Genomic DNA, 18,460 nt, shown 5'->3' with positions numbered 1-18,460 from the left:
TTTAATTTGCATTTTAATAATGACTAATGATGTCAAACATCCTTTTATATGCTTATTGGTCATCCACACATATTCTTCGGTGAAGCATTTGTACAAATCTTTTACCCATTTTGGGGGAAGCTGTGTGTTTTCTTTTTATTGAGGTTTTATAGTTCTTTATATTCTGCATAAAAGTCCTTTTTTAGATATGTGATTTGCAGTTATTTTCTCCCAGTCTGTGGCTTGTCTTTTCATTATTGTAACAGTGTCTTTCAAAGAATAGATTTTTCTTAATTTTGATGAAGTCCAGTTTATCAATTTTTCCTTACATGCTGTAACCAATGTTTTAAAATTTCAGTACTATATACAGGAAATCATTGCCTAACTCAAGACCAACAAAGAATTTCTTTTGTTTTCTTCCAGAAGTTTTATAGTTTTATGGCATACATTTAAGTCCATGATTCAAGTCTTATTTTTGTTTTCATTTTTTGCCTATGGATGTTTAGTTGTTCCAATACTACTTTTTGAAAAGATTATCCTTTCTCAATTGAATTGCCTTCACATATTTTCAAAAATCACTTGACTAAGTGTGGCTCTCTTTCTGGAATCTCTATTTTGTCCTATAGATCTAAGTGTCTATCTTGAAGCCAATACCACACTGTCTTGCTTACTGTAGCTTTATAATAAGTCCTTCAACATTCACATTCTTTTTCAAAACTGTTTTTACTATTTTACATCCTCTGTATTTTTATATAAATTTTGGAGTTAGCTTGTCAGTTTGTACACACACACACACACACAGTCTACTAGGGTTTTCATTAAGATTGTGTTGAATCTATAGACGAATTTTGGGAGAATTGATTTAATATTGAGTCCACTAATCTAAGACCATTGTATAGCATCCCATTTGTTTAGGTCTTCTTTAATTTTTCTTAGCAAAGCGCTGTTATTGTGTACAGGTCTTACACGTTGTTGTCAGAGTCATCCCCAAGTATTTAATATATTTTACTATAAATAATGTTTTAAAAATTTAATTTCTGATTATTTGTTTCTAAGAAATAGAAATAAAATGGATTTTTTCATATTAATCTTGTGTCAAACCTAACTCACTCACTTATTTGTTCCAGTAGCACTGGCAAGAATCTCTAGTATAATGTGCAATAAAATGATGAGTGCTGACATCTTTACTTTGATTCTGATACTAGGGGAAAGCATTCAATCTTTCACCATGAAATATGATAGAAATTTAAGTTTTTCATAAATGTCCTTTATCAAGTTGAGGAACTTCCCTATTATTTCTAGAGCATTGAGGGTTTTAATCAAGAATGGACGTGACTTTTGTGAAATGTTTTTTCTGCTTATTAAGATGATCACATGGCTTTTCTGTCTCAGTCTGTTAATATGATGGATTATATTGACTATATTCCTGGGGCATATTATCCTTTTGACCATGATGTGTTGATAGTATCCTGTTTATATATTGTTGAATTCAATTTGCTGGCCTCATAAAATAAATCAGGTAGTATTCCCTCCTCTTCGATTTTATGGAAGATTTTCATAAAATTAGTATTATTTCTTCCTTATACATTTGGAAGAATTCCTCAGTGAAGCCATCTGGAGTTGGAGTTTTCTTTGTGGAAAGATTTCAACTATAAATTCAATTTATTTGTGTGTGTATATGTGCTCAGTTGGAGAGTCGTGTCCAACTCTTTGGGAGCCCATGGACTATAGCCCACCAGGCTCCTCTGTCCAAGCAGGAATACTGGAGTGGGTTGCCAATTCCTTCTCAAGGGGATCTTCCCAACCCAAGGAATCAAGGAACCCTCATCGCCTGCACTGGCAGGCAGATTCTTTACCACTGAGCCACCTAAGAAGCCTCAATTTATTTAATACTTATAAAATTATTCAGGTTATCTCTTTCTTCTTGAGTGAGCTTTGGTCATTTGTATTTTTCAAGGAATTCATCGTTTTTATCTAAATTATCAAACTTAGGTTGGCAGAGTACCTTCAGTATCTTTGAAGATCTGCCATCTTCTAGCTTGCATTGTTTCCAAATACAAAATCCGCTGTCATCACTCTTTGTTTTTCTGCATGTAGTGTGTCTTTTTTAAAAAAATATTTTATTTATTTATTATTTTTGGTTGTGCTGGGTCTTCGTCACTGCACGTAGGATTTCTCTAGTCAGAGCGAATGGGGCTACTCTCTAGATGTCGTTCAGGGGCCCCTCATTGCAGGGGCTTCTTTTGTTGCTGGAGTACAGGCTCTTGGCAATCTTCCCAGGTAACACTAGTGATAAAGAATCTGCCTGCCAAGGCAGGAGATGCAGCTCTGATTCCTGGGTCAGGAAGATCTCCTGGAGGAGGGCATGGCAACCCACTCCAGTATTCTTATCTGGAGAATTCCATGGACAGAGGAGCCTGGCGGGCTACTTCCAGTTCAGGTCCATCGGTCGTGAAGAGTCGAACACCACTGAAGCGACTTAGCATGCACACCTGTGCAGGCTCTAGGCACTCTGGCTTCAGTGGCTGCAGCTGGCAGGGTTTGTCGCCCCAAAGTCCTTCCAGAGCAAGGATCAAACCCGTGTCCCCTGCATTGGCAGGTGGACTCTCAACCATCAGACCACCAGGGAAGTCCCGGCAGTGTGTCTTCTTACTCTGACTGCCATGAAGATTTTCACTTTATCACTTGTCTTATGCAATTTGATACGCTGTGTCTTGTAATTTTCTTTATGTTTCTTGTGTTTGTGGTCTATTGAGTTTCTTGGATCTGTGAATTTACAGTTTTCATCAGATTGGAAAATTTTCAGACATTTCTTCAAATTGCTTTTGGTCCCTCCCCTTCTCCTCTCCCTCCAAATACACATATGTTAGGCTGCTTTACAGTTATCCCACAGCTTGTTTATGCTCATTTCATTTGTTACATCTTTTTTTTTCTTTGTATGTTTTATTTTGGATAGTTTCTATAGCTATGTCTTTAGATTCACAAATCTTTTCTGCAGTATCAAAACTGTCATTAATTCCATTCGGTGTATTTTTCATTTTAAACATTGTAATTTTCATCTCTAGAAATTTGATTTGGGTCTTTTTTATATTTTCCATGACTCTACTTAACATACTTAATCTTTCTTCTAGCTTCTTGAACATATGGAATTCAGTTATAAATATGTGTTTTAATGTCTTGTCTCCTAATTCTATCATGTGTCACTTCTGGGTAGTTCTGATTGATTTTTCTCTTCCTGATAAGTTGTATTTTCCTCCTTCTTTACATGCCTGGTGCTTTGTTTTTGGATGCCAGACATTGTGAGTTTTACCTTGTGGGTGCTGGATCATTTTTGTATTCTTATAAATATTCTTTAGCTTTGTTCTGGATATGGGTAGGCTCAGTTCAGTTCAGTTCAGTCACTCAGTCGTGTCCGACTCTTTGCGACCCCATGCACTGCAGCACGCCAGGCCTCCCTGTCCATCACCAACTCCCAGAGTTTACTCAAACTCATTTCCATTGAGTCGGTGATGCCATCCAACCATCTCATCCTCTATCATCCCCTTCTCCTCCTGCCTTCAATCTCTTCCAGGATCAGGGTCTTTTCCAATGAGTCAGTTCTTGGAATCAGGTGGCCAAAGTATTGGAGTTTCAGCTTCAGCATCAGTCCTTCCAATGAACACCCAGGACTGATCTCCTTTAGGATGGAATGGTTGGATCTCCTTGCAGTCCAAGGGACTCTCAAGAGTCTTCTCCAACACCACAGTTCAAAAGCATCAATTCTTTGGCACTCAGCTTTCTTTATAGTTCAACTCTCACATCCATACATGACTACTGGAAAAACCATAGCCTTGACTAGACAGACCTTTGTTGGCAAAGTAGTGTCTCTGCTTTTTAATATGCTGGCTAGGTTGGTCATAACTTTTCTTCCAAGGAGCAAGCATCTTTTAATTTCACGGCTGCAGTCACCATCTGCAGTGATTTTGGAACCCCAAAAATTAAGTCCATCACAGTTTCCACTGTTTCCCCATCTATTTGACATGAAGTGATGGGACCAGATGCCATGATCTTAGTTTTCTGAATGTTGAGTTTTAAGCCAACTTTTTCACTCTCCTCTTTTACTTTCATTCAAGAGGCTTTTCAGTTCTTCTTTGCTTTCTGCCATAAGTGTGGTGTCATCTGCGTATCTGAGGTTATTGATATTTCTCCTGCCAATCTTGATTCCAGCTTGTGCTTCTTCCAGCCTAGCATTTCTCATGATGTACTCTGCATAGAAGTTAAATAAGCAAGGTGACAATATACAGCCTTGACGTACTCCTTTTCCTATTTGGAACCAGTCTGTTCTTCCATGTCCAGTTCTAACTGTTGCTTCTTGACCTGAATACAGATTTCTCAGGAGGCAGGTCAGGTGGTCTAATATTCCCATCTCTTTCAGAATTTTCCACAGTTTGTTTCTCTGTGATCCACACAGTCAAAGGCTTTGGGGTAGTCAATAAAGCAAAAGTAGATGTTTTTCTGGAATGCTCTTGCTTTTTTGATGATCTAGCAGATGTTAGCAATTTGATCTCTGGTTCCTCTGCCTTTTCTAAATCCAGCTTGAACATCAGGTTAGGCTACTTGGAAATAATTTGACCCTTTCAAAAGTCTTGCTTCTAAACTTTTTGGACAGGATCAGAGTAGTATTTAGCCGAGAGATAATTCTCCCCATTACTGAGGTAAAATTCTTTTGATTTCTCTACTCAGATTCCCAAGAACTATGATATTTTCCTCTCTAGTTGGTGGAAATGGCCTTTTTACTAGCTATATGTGAACTCTGAGAATTTTTTCCTCAAATCCTTCTGGGAGGTCCTTTCCCCTACCTTGGGTCCTGTCCTCATATGCGTACATTGATCAATACTCAGTATTGGGCTAGTACCCTAGCTGGTACTTTGTCCTGTAAACTCTAGCTTCCTTGGCCTCCCTGGACTCCCTGATCTCAGGGATCTGTCTCCTAATCTCAGGAAGACGTCTGGAGTCTGTCTGAGGTCCCTCTCCCTACACTGTGGCCTGGAAACTTTGTCTAGGCAGTAAGCTGGGGCAACTACAGGGCTCAGTTTGTTAGTTTCCCGTCTCTCAGAGATCACTGGCCCTTAGAGCCTCATGTCTGACGCCTTGAGAACCACCACTTCATACATCTTTTCTAGCTTTTCTTAGTTGTTTCAAGCAGGAAGGTAAGTCTAGTTCTTGTTATTCTATCTTGACTGGAAGAGAAGTCTTTTCCACTGCATTTAATTTTCTTCTTTCTGAAGTTCATCCTTCATAAATTGTTGGAGCAACGTCTAAGATACGATTCCCTTATCTCCCAGTCTGTAAATCTCTGAAAATTTCTTTATTTTACACTCACATTTCAATGCTAGTTAGCTGAATGTAGGATCCTAATTGTTTTTCCGTTTACTCTGAAGTTTTATTCCATTGGCATCTATTGCTGCTGATGAGAAAATGGCTTCAGGCAGAAATCATTCGTTTATAGATAACCTTCCTCTCTAGCAGTTTTTCAGATTTCTTTATCTTTATTATTTTCCAATTTCTTTACAACATCTCTGGGAATGACATTTTAAAAACTACTCAGAACTCAGTGTTTTCATTTTAGGGGCTCATTTTTCTTCATGTATAGAAAATTCTCATCATCATTTCTTGAAATGTTGCTTCTTTCCTATTGTCTCCATCTGGGACTGATTAGATAAGTGTTGGAACTTCTTGCTTTCTCCACCATGACTTTTAATTTATCGTTCATATTTTCCTTTTCTCTATTATATTAATGTTTACTGAATACTTACTATGTGCTATAAGAACTATAACTCAGTGATAAGAACCATAAATTCAATTAATCCTAATGGCTCAGCAGTAAAGAATCTGCCTGCAGTGCAGGAGACCTGGGTTCAATGCCTGGGTCGGGAAGATCCCCTGGAGGAGGAAATGGCAACCCACTCCAGTATGCTTGCCTGGAGAATCCTGTGGACAGAGGAACCTGGTGGGCTACAGTCCATAGGGTCACAAAGAGTGACACGACTGAGTGCATACACAACAAACAGGTATAGTATATCTTCATTTTGCCTTTGAGAAAACTGACACACAAGGAGGCTTAAAAATATGCCTAAGGCCTTACAACTGGGCTTCCCAGGTGGCTCTAGCGGTAAAGAACCCACCTGCAAATGCAGGAGGCATAAGAGACAAAGGTTAGGCCCCTAGGTTGGAAGAGGGCGTGGCAACCCACTCTCGTCTTCTTGCTTGGAGAATCCCTTGGACAGAGGAGCGTGGCAGGCTATAGTCCACAGGGTCACACAGAGTCGGACACGACTGAAGCGACTTAGCACGAAAGGCCTCATAACTAGTAACGGAGTTGAAATTTAATCCCAGGTGTGTGGCTTCAGATCCCCTGCACTCGGTTGATATTCTTTGCTAGCAGTCATAATTTCATTTCTTTGTGCTTCTTTGTGCTACAGCCTGGGTGATGTCTTCAGGCCAATCAAGTTTACTAATTCTCTCTCCAGCCTAATGTCTAGTCTACTTCTCAAAATACGAATGAGTTTTCAATAGTTCATTTCTATTATCTCTACTTGGTTCTTTCTTTATTTTAAAAAAGCTGTATGCCTTCTATTCTTAATTTTATCTCTTTAAACATACTTCTATTCTCATCTTTCGGACTCTTCTGTTTTGGGCATGTGCACCATTCAGATCTCCTGTCATTAAAAAGAAAAATTCACCCCATTCAACAAGGGGTGCAGTTAGCTGACAGCCTGGGACTATTAGTACCTTTACGACCTGCCTGGGCTTTTGAGTTGAGACCATGCTCTTCCTTGACAGTCTCCAAGCAATGACTGATTAGAAATAGGGAACTAGTGTCTCACCGTTTTTGTTCAACATGGGACTCCTCCAATGTGCAATATTTGCTCTGTAATTCCCCTTTGGGTTAGCAGCCAAGGCTTTGTCAAGTCTGCATCACATCCAAGGCTCTCACTGCCCAGTCTTGCTTCCTCCCCTCTTATCCTTCATAGGCAACACCCCAACTCCTAACTCTATCCCTGCCTTTATTTTCTGGAGGACACAACTAACACAGCATACGAATTATCCAAGTTGTCTCATCTTCTAACTTTTATCTCCTAGAAGTCTTTCTCTTCTTATACTTTGTAATGGTTTACTAGTGGGAGTTGATTCTAAAGAAATCCTATGTGCCCTGCATTGCAGAGGAGTACTTTGGGTAGTTTCACAAGAAACTTCATTCGCTTAACCTGCTCCGTGACAAATTTTCTTTCAATTTCTGGGTTTTCCCCTACCACTGACACCACCACCATTGTTTTGTTAATACAAACTTAACCCTCTCCTGTGCTGCTGCTAAGTCGCTTCAGTCGTGTCCAACTCTGTGCGACCCCATAGACAGCAGCCCACCAGGCTTCCCCGTTCCTGGGATTCTCCTGGCAAGAACACTGGAGTGGGTTGCCATTTCCTTCTCCAATGCATGAAAGTGGAAAGTGAAAGTGAAGTCGCTCAGTCGTATCTGACTCCTAGCGACCCCATGGACTGCAGCCTACCAGGCTCCTCTGTCCATGGGATTTTCCAGGCAAGAATACTGGAGTGGGGTGCCATTGCCTTCTCCGAACTTAACCCTCACACCCGCACTATAAGCAAGCTGTGGTGCGATTATTCCCAGGTGACTCTTTTCTGCCTACAGTTTTTTATCTCATTTTTAAATGTACGTTTTTAAATACATTTAAAATGTATTTAAAAATACATTTAAAATGTATTTAAAAATACATTTATTATATTTTATCAATCATTTCTATTTATTTACAGTAGGAGGTGAAAGGGACTTCTTCACTGGAGTACCCCATACTTACTGAAATCAAACCCCAAAACACACAGTAAGTATATGTATTCAGTTAATTGCATGCAACTGGTTTCGCTGGTCATCCTGTTTTTTTAACTTTTAATTTTGAAATAATTATAGAGTCTCAGGAAGTTGTAGAGAAGTCTTACATGCTCTTCAGAGTTTCCCCCAATCAGGAATCTGCATTTTAACCAAATAATCAGATATGTAGATGCTGTCAGTTCCACATGTGTATCCCTTGGAGCTTTCCTATCAACTGCTAGCATCTGCCCATAACCAGTGATGCTCAGAGTTGGTACATAAAACACCTCGTGGGGCTTCCCTGGTGGTTCAGTGGCTAAGACTCTGTGCTCCGAGTGCAGGGGGCCTGGGTTCCATCTCTCATCAGGAAACTAGATCCCACATGCCAGCTAAAGGTCCCACATGCTACTACTAAGACCTGGCAGAGTCAAATAAATAAATATATATTTTTTAACCCATCTGCTTTACCCCTCACATGGGTTATTTCTGAAGAACATGTCTTTTACCATTTCCCAGAGTTTCCCTGCTAGGTGAAGCTTTGATTACCAACTGTGGTAACTGGTTGTCTTCCTTTCCTTCATCACCTCCCACTTTTCTCCCAATGCAACCGACACTTCCCAAACAAGTGAACTGAACTCAAATCCTTGTCAAATCTGGACAGTCTGTACCAGAAGTGGTATTAGGAATCAGATCCTTAGGATGGAATTCTAGAGTTGGGTCACCTGTCAGTCAGCAGCGACAGGACCCCGTAGTTGGAAGTCCTTGACGTGCCTTGAAGTTGGTCACCTTCACTATAACAGGTGACCAACTGCTGTTATAAACACTCTTATCTGTGGTGAATTGGGGGCTCGGATACAAGTGTAAGGGGGTGTGATGATTTCTATAGCCTCTCTAACATTTGAGAGATATGGAGGCAATGGTAATTAAAAGAAGTTGTGGAATTTGCTGGTTGTTGTTAAGAACCATTGATGTGATGAAAGAAGAAAATGATAGGCTGTAACTAACTAGCCAACTAACCATCTAGGGCACAGCACGAGAACCAGAAGACTTCTATGACAGCATGTAATGATCTCCTAATCTCCTTCGCTGGAGGGAAAACCAGAACCAGGACCCAATGATTAGAGCGGCAGAAGTGTCCCACTCCCCTTTGTTGGAGGGTAAGAGGCTCCCCCTTCTTGCCTAGAGACCAGGAAGAGGCCTCACCTAAGGCAGGTATGTTGCAAGAAGGATACTTGCCCTCTCGGAGGCCTGCTACTACTCCCTCTTGTCACTTCTGGGCTAGTCACTAAGGTCAAGTCCTAGCATAGCACCACTGAGGAAGTATTACCTCTGCTTGGAGACTTTTACCAAAAACAAACAAACAAAAAATGCTAATAAGTAATTAGCATTGTAATCTGACTAATAAGTAGCAACAGCAATCTGGGAATGGATTTTGAGGGAATGGATTTTGAGTCGGGAGCAGAATGGAACGTGGAGTTGGATTACAGAAGTTTGTTGAGATGGAAGTACTTTCCTGGGTCTCTGGATCTGTCATCCTGGCAAAGGCACCTGGAGCTGGGATGGCTCCTTAAAACTTGAAAAAAATAATGATCTGGGTTCAATCAGGAGACAGAAACCCCAACTCTATTTTAATAAAATCTAGTATGGACAGAGGAACCTGGCAGGCCACAGCCCATAGGGTCACAGTCAGACACAACTGAAGTGACTTAGCATATTGGATACACATAAAGTACTAAGTAGGCAAGAAGGGGGAGCCTCTTACCCTCCAACAAAGGGGAGTGGGACACTTCTGCCCCTCTAATCATTGGGTCCTGGTTCTGGTTTTCCCTCCAGCGAAGGAGATTAGGAGATCATTAAATGCTGACATTAACTAGATAACTGGAAAGGTAAAAAGAGCGATTGCTAAGTTATCACAAAGGCAGCAATTACAAGAGTAGATGCCATGTCCAAGGCTCATGAAATAAGGTAAGAGGGTGGAATTACAAAAATTGAAAAGCTTGGAGGAGGGATTCCAAGAAACTAAAACTGACCTCCAAGGAGAGGAACCAAAGTGTTGGAAACTGTTGCTACAGAGTGCTGGAAAAACTGCAAACTAGATTCAGCGGCGGCAAAGGCATTGCTGTGCTAGAAGGAAGAAGTAAGCATCTCCTTCATGCTTTAGCCTTGCCAACACCCTGCTGCACTCCTTATTGGCAGGGCATAATGGGGAGCAACTGGAGATGCTGACATGATTTTCTGAATCCTGGCTCCAGTACTAAACAACAGGGTATAGTATTTATGGTGTAGTGGTAAAGAATCTGCCTGCTAATGCAGGGGACGAAGGAGACGCAGGTTCAATCCCCGGGTCGGGAAGATCCCCTGGAGGAGGAAATGGCAAACCGCTCCAGTATTCTTGCCTGGAAAATTTCATGGACAGAGGAGCCTGGCGGGTTGCAGTCCATGGCGGGGTGCAAAGAGTCAGAGATGACTGAGCAATTATGCAAGCAAGCAGGTACATGTAGCATTTAGGCAATAGTTTAACAACTGACAGAAAGAATAGCTACAATCAGCGATAAAGCAACACATGAACTGCCAGGACTGGAGGAAGCAGTCAAAAGGTTGAGAGAAGTGGGCTCCCTGGAAGAACAGCATTACCTAAAATAAGAGGACCCCCTAGCTGAAATGTTCTCAGTAAGCTGCTTTCACTGATGCTCCCGGGAAATGAGTTATGAAGGGGACACTGGCCCCGTGGAGCAGCTCAGTGGTGGCTGTCCTTTCTTAGTTGAGGACTGTAGGGGAGGATGCTATGCGCCTGGACTCTGTAGTGTTTATATTAATGGTGTGACAGTGGGATTCCAGAACTGCAGAGGCCAGGTGGCAGCACTTGAGCATCAGAGGTCAAAGTGGATGGAAGGTCTACCAAGGGGCCCTGACCCACAGGGATCTGAGGGATCACTGATAGACCTTGGAGTTCTAAGCCTGGTTCAAAAGGGGAGGTGGCCTGCACATAAAGGTCACTCCTGGGCAGTGGTGATGGCTTGGTTGGTTAATCAGGAACCTGCAAAGGGCAAGACTGAAAACTTGGAGTTACGGAAATCTGGAGAAGAAGCTTGTGGATTAAGCTCGGAGAGAAGTTACAGAATGTATGGATCTCAGGCTCCTTTCAGTGTCTACTGGACAGTGCCCATTGTAGAGGAGGCATGGAATAGGCAGGTAGAGAGCACAGTTCATCCCATAGAAATGAGCCATCCTCTAACCTCAAAGCATGCACAATCGGCCAGTGAACCAAGTAGCCATGGCAGCAAGGATGGAAGCCCTGCTTGGCCCAAAGGCATGGGCTCCCTCTCGCAAAGCCGATCTAGGTACTACCACTACTCAGTGCTCAGTCTGTCAGAGCAAAGACTGATATACTTGATAGGGTACCACCCCTGAAGGAGGGCACAGGGTGCCAGGCTGATTACAAAGAACCCAACCATCCCAGAGGGGCCATGATTCATCCACGACTTCTTGGGATTGATGCAGGCTTGTCTTCTCAGTTCATAATCTCTTGCCTAGCATTACTATCTGAAGGCTCCCGGAGTGTCTAATTTATCATGATGGGATCCCCCAATAACATGACCATGGAGGAAGTGGGCATGACCATATTAACCACTGGTCCTACTATATACCATATCAACCAGAAGCTGCCATCTTGAGAAAATATTGGGATAATCACTTGAAAGTATAACTAAGGCATCAGCTAGAAGATAGGGTCAAGATGCTGTCCTTAACATATATACCTTCAGCTAATAGCCATTACATAAATACATGCTATATTCCTGATCAGTAGACTATACAGCTCTGGGAACCATGGAAGTGGCCCTCCTCACCTTTATTCCTGGTGTCCCATTTGGTAAATTTATGCTTCCTATCCCCAAACCTTTAGGCTCTGCTAGACTAGAGATCCTATTTCCTAGAGGGTAAGAGAACACTCCTACCAGAAGCCACCATAATGGTTTTTACTAAATCTAAAATTATGTACGCCTCCTGGCAACTCTGAGCTTCTCATGTCAGGAGAAGTGCAGGCAAAGAAAGGAGTTACTGAACTGGCAGGAGTAAGGGACCCCAGCTGACTCAGGTGAGAGGCATCTAGAGTGGGTGGTAGAGGGACTTCCCTGGAGGTCAGTGGTTAAGCATCCTTCTTGCAATGCAGGGGATGCAGGTTCAATCCCTGGTGGAGGAACTAAGATCCCACAAGCTATAAGATCCCACATGCCGTGGAGCAACTGAGCCCATGTGCCACACGAGAGAGTCTGTATGCCACAATGAAGATCCTGTGTACTACAGCTAAGACCTGATACAGCCAAATACAGTTTTTTTTTTAAAGGGTGGTAGAGAAGGAAGCTGACGAGCATCGCTTCATCTCAGGACCAACGACAGCAGTGGCATTTTGGCTTGTTCCACTGATCCTCCTGTTGTCTTCTTTTTTTTAAAAAAATGACTGGTTACCACCTTGAAGAAGCAGGGGCAGGACATGAAACTTGAAGTGGGGTGCTAGTTGATCTGAGGGTGTGTAAGGAGGGCCGTCACAGATACTATTGTGCCCTGTCCTTATCCTTCAGCCCCCTCAGTGGGCCAGCATGTGTACCATGGCTGTGGCTGAGGGATCTTCTCCCCAGAACTGCAGGAAGCTGACTACATACATCACAGGTCACAAGTACTGGGGAGCAGCCTCAACACTCTGAGATGGTGTATAAATGCCCACCTTCCTCATCCTTGGGGTGGGATCACTGTGAGGCATGTTTTTTCCCACTCCTAGAGGCTTCCCTGCAGGAGAAATTGTCACTTGCCCTCTGTGCTAGCTGGCTTGATAGTACAGCCATAGGGGGCTGCCTCCTGTTCCCTGTATCACTCTCCCACTTCTCTGTAGTGTTACTTAAAAACATCTCCCAAATAAACTATTTTCTCAAGGTCAGCTCCTGGAAGGCCCTATGCTAAAGACACATGTGGCTCAAGAAAAGAAATGATTTAGAGAGTGAACTCATTTCTATTTTTAAAAAACCTCTCTCTTAAGAATTACCTTAATTTTAAAAAATATCCCTCTTTCCCCCTCCCTCTTCCCTTCTTCCTCGTGTGTGCATGCATGCGTGTATATGTGTGTGTGTGTGTGCACGCGCGTGATAAACGCCTATGAGGATATAAGCCAAGTATTAACAATAGGTCTTTCTGGGTGGTGTAATCATGAATATTTCAAAGTTTCTCTTAATTTGTCTCTGTGTTTTGTTTCTCTGCAGCAGCAGCTGTATATTAGCAGCTATCTTTAATTGGCAATTAGGAGGTTATTAGTGAGTTTGGTGGAATGGTGGGGAGCAGGGCCAGGCTGCCATGGCTGATGAATGGCAGAGGAGGGTGGGCAGACAATTCTTCCAAGAGGCTGGGCTAGAGAAAGGCAAGAAGAAATGAGATGGTCGCTCAAGACGGGGGAAGTGGAGAGAGGGCTGTTTTAAGAGAAACTCGAGCCTGTTTATCGGCTGAGTGTAAGTAGTCAATGCCAAGGCAAGAAATGAAAATACAGGGTGGAGAGGGAGAAAGCTGAAGGAATCAGATCCCAGAGGAGGCCTGAGAGGATCCAACTCGGGCCTAGGTGGAAGAATTAAGGCAACTTCATCCTCAGACTAGAGGAAAGGAGCTGAGGATGAATCAAGTTATAAATGCACTGCCTTCATTCCATTTGTTTATTTTACACTCAGCTTCACTGCACAAAGGATGGATCTAGGCTGAAGGGGAGTGGATGCTAAGAAAGCCCCCTGGAGGGACATTTTTCCTAGTATGGAATGCTTGGTCCCCCACTGAGAAAGAAGCAGGGGGTGTCTATGGTACTTGAGCAAACAGGCAAAGGTTTGGTGTGGTGGAGAAGGGAAGAGAAAGGGAGGCTAGCTGGATAGCTTATAAAGACCATCGGATAGAGCTATGGGCCCAGGTATGACCCAGCTCCAAGATGCATAAATGTGGAATCTTCTCTCCAGTATCTGGGGGTGAAAAAGTCTGTGCCTTTTACTTGCTCTGGTTTGAGGCAAGTCACGTCTCCCCTTCGAGCTGCAGTTTTCTCATCTGCAAAGCGGGAGAAAAAGGACAAGTCTGGAGGGCTGTTGCGAGGATTAAATAAAAGTCATGGACACCAAGCACCTAGTGCAGGGCCTGACACACAGAAGTGGCTCAACCCACGGTCATTCTCTTCCGCTCCCCCTTTGACAGACCTGAGCCAATGTTGCTTTGTATGCTACACATTCTCTGTGCCCCGGAGCTCAGTCATGTCCGACCCCGTGGACTACAGCCCACCAGGCTCCTCTGTCCCTGGGACTTTTCCAGCAAGAATACTGGAGTGTGTTGCCATTTCCTCCTCCAGAAGATCTTCTCAACCCAGGGATCAAACCTTCATCTGCCGCTTTGCAGGTGGATTCTTTACCGCTGAGCCACTGGGAAAGTCCTCAAGCCAATGTTACCTGGAGGGAAAGGGGCATGGGGTTTGGTACCTCCTACTGATGCGTGCTGCGATTCGTGGGGTCGCAAATAGTCAGACACGACTGAGCGACTGAACTGAACTGAACTGAACTGCTGTTAGACACAACGTTAAGTACAAGTGACTCTTGACATTCACACAGTTATGTTCCACTAAGTCGCTGCAGAGACTGAAATAGGGAATATTAAACCATTGCCCCTTGAGGAAATACAGAAGCAGGTTCCTGGGAGCCTCTGGCCGCATTTTTGTCAACCAATCAATACATAACCTTGTTTTAAGTGTGTTTCTGTTTAAAAACGCCTTATTTAATATATGTTGTTGATTCACTAACGTTGAACTCATGGCCAACAGCACTATAACTTATGCCTGAATGAAGCTTATCAAACACACTCCTCCAGCCGCCTCCAACCCCCAAGGCCCGTCACAGCCCTGGTGCACTTGGAAACACAAGATAGCACGTTAGTGCCGGGCTTCGGAGTAATTTTAAAACAGCAAAATCACCAACAAAAAGCCCCAAAAGTGAGGGAAAAAAGTGGTGCTGAAAAGATCATGAAAAGTTGGTTGTAAGAGAGCTGAAACAAGAAGACTGGTTCCGCATCTGTTGTGTATCAGACAATCTAAATGTTTGCTACCCTGGACCTCTGTGTGTCCACAAATGACAGTGAAAACCCCTCAAGTGTTGATTGGGGGGCGGGGGTTACAAGTAAATGAGGGGTAGGCGAATTTGCAAACAAAAGCTATGAAGATGAGAATCAACTGTGTCTTTTTTTTTTTTTTTGAAGTATAGTTGATTTACAATGTTGTGCTGATCTTTATTGCAAATCTTTTTTGGGATTATAAAAGCAAACAATAAGCAAATAGAGCTATACAGTGTCATAAGTAAAGTCCCCCCACCCTAGCCTACATGTAAACACAGCTAGGATTGCTATAGTGGTCTACAGATTTTTGCTATACAAATAATGCCTGTGAGCATGCATAGGACTGCATGTGCCCATGTCCATGTATCTGTGTGTATGGGGTCTCCTTCTCCCTTTTTTTTTAATCACTCAACAACATCTCTTGGATGCATAAAAAAAATTTTAACTCCTGATATTATTCTTTAGAGAATGAATAGATGTGGGTAGCATACCCTGCAGTCAGGATCACAAAGTCTTGGTTGACCTCTCAGCCACATCAGGTTGGAGAAACAGATCCAGAAGGAGCAATGACTTGCCAAACAAATATAACTAACAGTTTGCAGGAGTGTGGTGCTCAGTATCTTAGTGGAAATGGGGGTAAATTCAGAAGAACAACAACTCGAAGGGCAAAAAGATTGAAAGCTGGAAAGAATTGTCATGGGTCTAAGAGACTGCAACTTTCAGCCAGAGAAAACCATGTTCTATACTCTTTAGAAGAGATTGGTGCTAGATTAAGAGGAACTTAGCTATTGAAAAGATTTGGACAGTAGCATAAAATAGTACCAAAGCCTCTTCTAAAAACAGCTATGAGTAGCATGGGGTAGACTAAGCTGCTACAACAGAGTCCCACATACAAAGGCTTCTAGAAAGAGGAAGTTTATTTCTCACTCTCTAGTCCACATTGGTGGGTGATCCACTCCATGCAGTCATTCAGGAACCCAGGTTCCTTCCTCATCTTTGCTCTGTCAGCCTCACTGAAGCATTACTGAAGCTGGGTTCCTTACACATCTGTGTTTCAACATGAAAAGTCAAAGTGTTAGTTGCTCAGTCATGTCTGACTGTTTGCAACCCCTGGAGCCCACCAGTCTCCTCTCTCCATGGGGTTCTCCAGACAAGAATACTGGAGTGGGTTGCCATTTCCTTCTCTGGGGGATCTTGCTGACCCAGGGATCAAACCCAGGTATCCTGCATTGCAGGCAGATTCTTTACCATCTGAGACACCATGAGGGAAGAGGAAATGGAACACAGAAGAGCACATACCTTAGGCCTATTTCTATTACATTTTATTACAAAGGATTTAGTCACAAAACCACACTCAGCTGCAAGAGCAGCTGGAAAATGTGGCACCTAGCAACTCATCCTTTCTCTAGCTACTATATTGCTATAGAAGAGGAGGATGGATTACATATTGAATAAATGAAGCCCACTGCTTCATCCATCATCAAGCCTTTTTTCATTTCAAGTGCTTCAATAATTTAGACTCTGCCCTCTTTGTAAAAAAAATGAAGGTGCATATCAGTGTATCATTTGGGATTCTTTTGTTTGCCAAGAGAAAGCACAGTGCTATTAAACCTGCTTAAGCAGTAAGACAGACCATCTCATATATCCGAAAGTCTAGACTCTCCGTCAGTGCACCAGTTCCTCTTCCCCAGGATTCTCCTTGCCTCTGTCATGTATTGGCTGCATCCTCAGACTGGGAGCAATTCCAAGTATCACCACCAAACACATACAAGTATATCCAGCAAAAAGGGCAGACTGGTTTTGATAGGGAAGAGACCCTTTGCAGAAGCTGTCTCCTTGCCACAAGATTCCCCTCTGGTATTTAAGGCCAGACCTGCATCATATGTCCAAACCTAAGCCATCACTGGCGAGAGGAATGTAACCATCATGATGGATTTGGACTGAACAGGACTTATTCCTAGAGCTGGACTGGGGTCAGCCAACCCTTGGTCACTTGGGGAAGGCGGGGGGCGCCACCTGAACAAAATCAGGGCCCTGACTGCAAGGAAAAATCCATGAATAGTTGTTACACGGGCTACCAACTTATTTCTGGCAATGATGGAGACAAGAAACCAGGTAACGATGTGATGGAGGACACATAAATAGCAGAGGGGTAAACGTCAAGCTTTTTCTTAAATTGTGCTTTGATAAAGTTTAACTCCAGTGAAGACGTTGCTGGAGGAGCCAGAAACTGGGGGGAGCCACCTTCATGCCTCCTTCTTTCTCACTCCATAGTCAATCCATTACAAAATTTCAGAGTGTCTATACTTTCAGTATCCTGTCTTTCTCTCCTTACCCACTGTCATGGTGCCAGCTCAGGTCTCATCATCTGCAGGCACTATGACAACATGAATCTACTGCTGCCCGGTCTCTCTTCTTGAAACCCACATCTTTGCTTCTGTTATTAAGCTACACACCTTCACTGTCCACAGAGCACTGCACATATGCGGACAAATCAGAAAGTCTGCTTTCATCTTGCCAATGGGCTAATAAGCATCACCTTGACTTCCTGAAACCCACATCAGACCAGGTCAGTCCCCTGCTTGAAAGCTCAATGCTTTCAGGAAATCTTTCAGCAAGACCCTCAACGCCCTCCACCCCACTCTAGCCCCTTTTCCACCCCAACCCCAACAATAGAGAACTGCTCACACTTCCCCAAAATTTTCCTCCCCTTTCACACCTCCATGCTCCTGCACATGCTGCCCCCTCTGCCTAGAAATCCCTTATCCCCTCTCCATCTGGCATGCAGACCAGGTCTCCTATTACTCTTTCACCCTCTCCATAATACAGCACTCATACTATAGCACTCCAGAAACGCTTGCTAAGTGGAGACAACTCCTCAGGTTAGATATAAGTCAGGGCCAGGACTTTCCAACTTCCGCCATTAGCACTGCTTAAGAAAGTGAAGAGGAAATGGGACCCCAGGGCTTAGAAGTGTGAGGCTCTTGAACTTGCTCTAAGCAAGCAGGGTATTTCTCGAGTTTTATCTTTACATTTTATGCAAAAGTTGTATTCTACGCAGATTAAACAACATACCTGTATTTGTTTTAATACAAAATATTATTTTTCACCAATCTTCACATTGATGATCCAAAAAGATCCTGTACTCCTTACCCTCTCAAAATAGAGGCTCACTTCTCCCGCCTCCCCTCCCCCGCCCACCTCCGCTGCAGGGACGCCAAGCGAGACCTGGATGTTGTTCCAAGTACAGACCCTGAAGGAACAGCTGGCTTTCGCACCCCTGGGAGCTAGGGAATGGTGGGGGCGGGGAGGGGTTTCGCAGGCTGGAGTCCCGGCCCTGCCCCTCCTCTCCCCCGCCCGCCGCGGGGGCGGAGTCACTGGGTCCCCGCCCGCGGAGGCGGGGAGGGAGCCGAGGCCGCCGGCAGCTTTGGCTCGGCTGGTTCCGGGTTGGGAGGCTGCGCTGGGACCGAAGCTGTGGCCTCTGAGCCGGCGAGGGTAAGA

General features: G+C 43.5%; 1 protein-coding gene across 1 annotated transcript in view; it reads left to right on the top strand.

Annotated features, from left to right (window-relative positions):
- Window positions 1-18,388: 18,388 nt before the first annotated feature.
- TRIM62 (tripartite motif containing 62) overlaps window positions 18,389-18,460 on the top strand; it is a 37,773-nt gene continuing 37,701 nt past the window's right edge. Inside the window, exon 1 of the mRNA XM_086335102.1 lies at window positions 18,389-18,454. The gene's annotated coding sequence lies outside the window, so the exon portion shown is untranslated. The remainder of the gene's footprint in view (window positions 18,455-18,460) is intronic.

The sequence above is a fragment of the Bos grunniens genome, chromosome 2 (assembly GCF_055505025.1).
Source record: "Bos grunniens cultivar Pamir isolate PY7600 chromosome 2, Bosgru_T2T1.0, whole genome shotgun sequence".
NCBI classification, from domain to species: Eukaryota; Metazoa; Chordata; class Mammalia; order Artiodactyla; family Bovidae; genus Bos; species Bos grunniens.
Note: the sequence above shows the minus strand (reverse complement) of the source record. Positions and strands in the feature narration are given on the sequence as shown.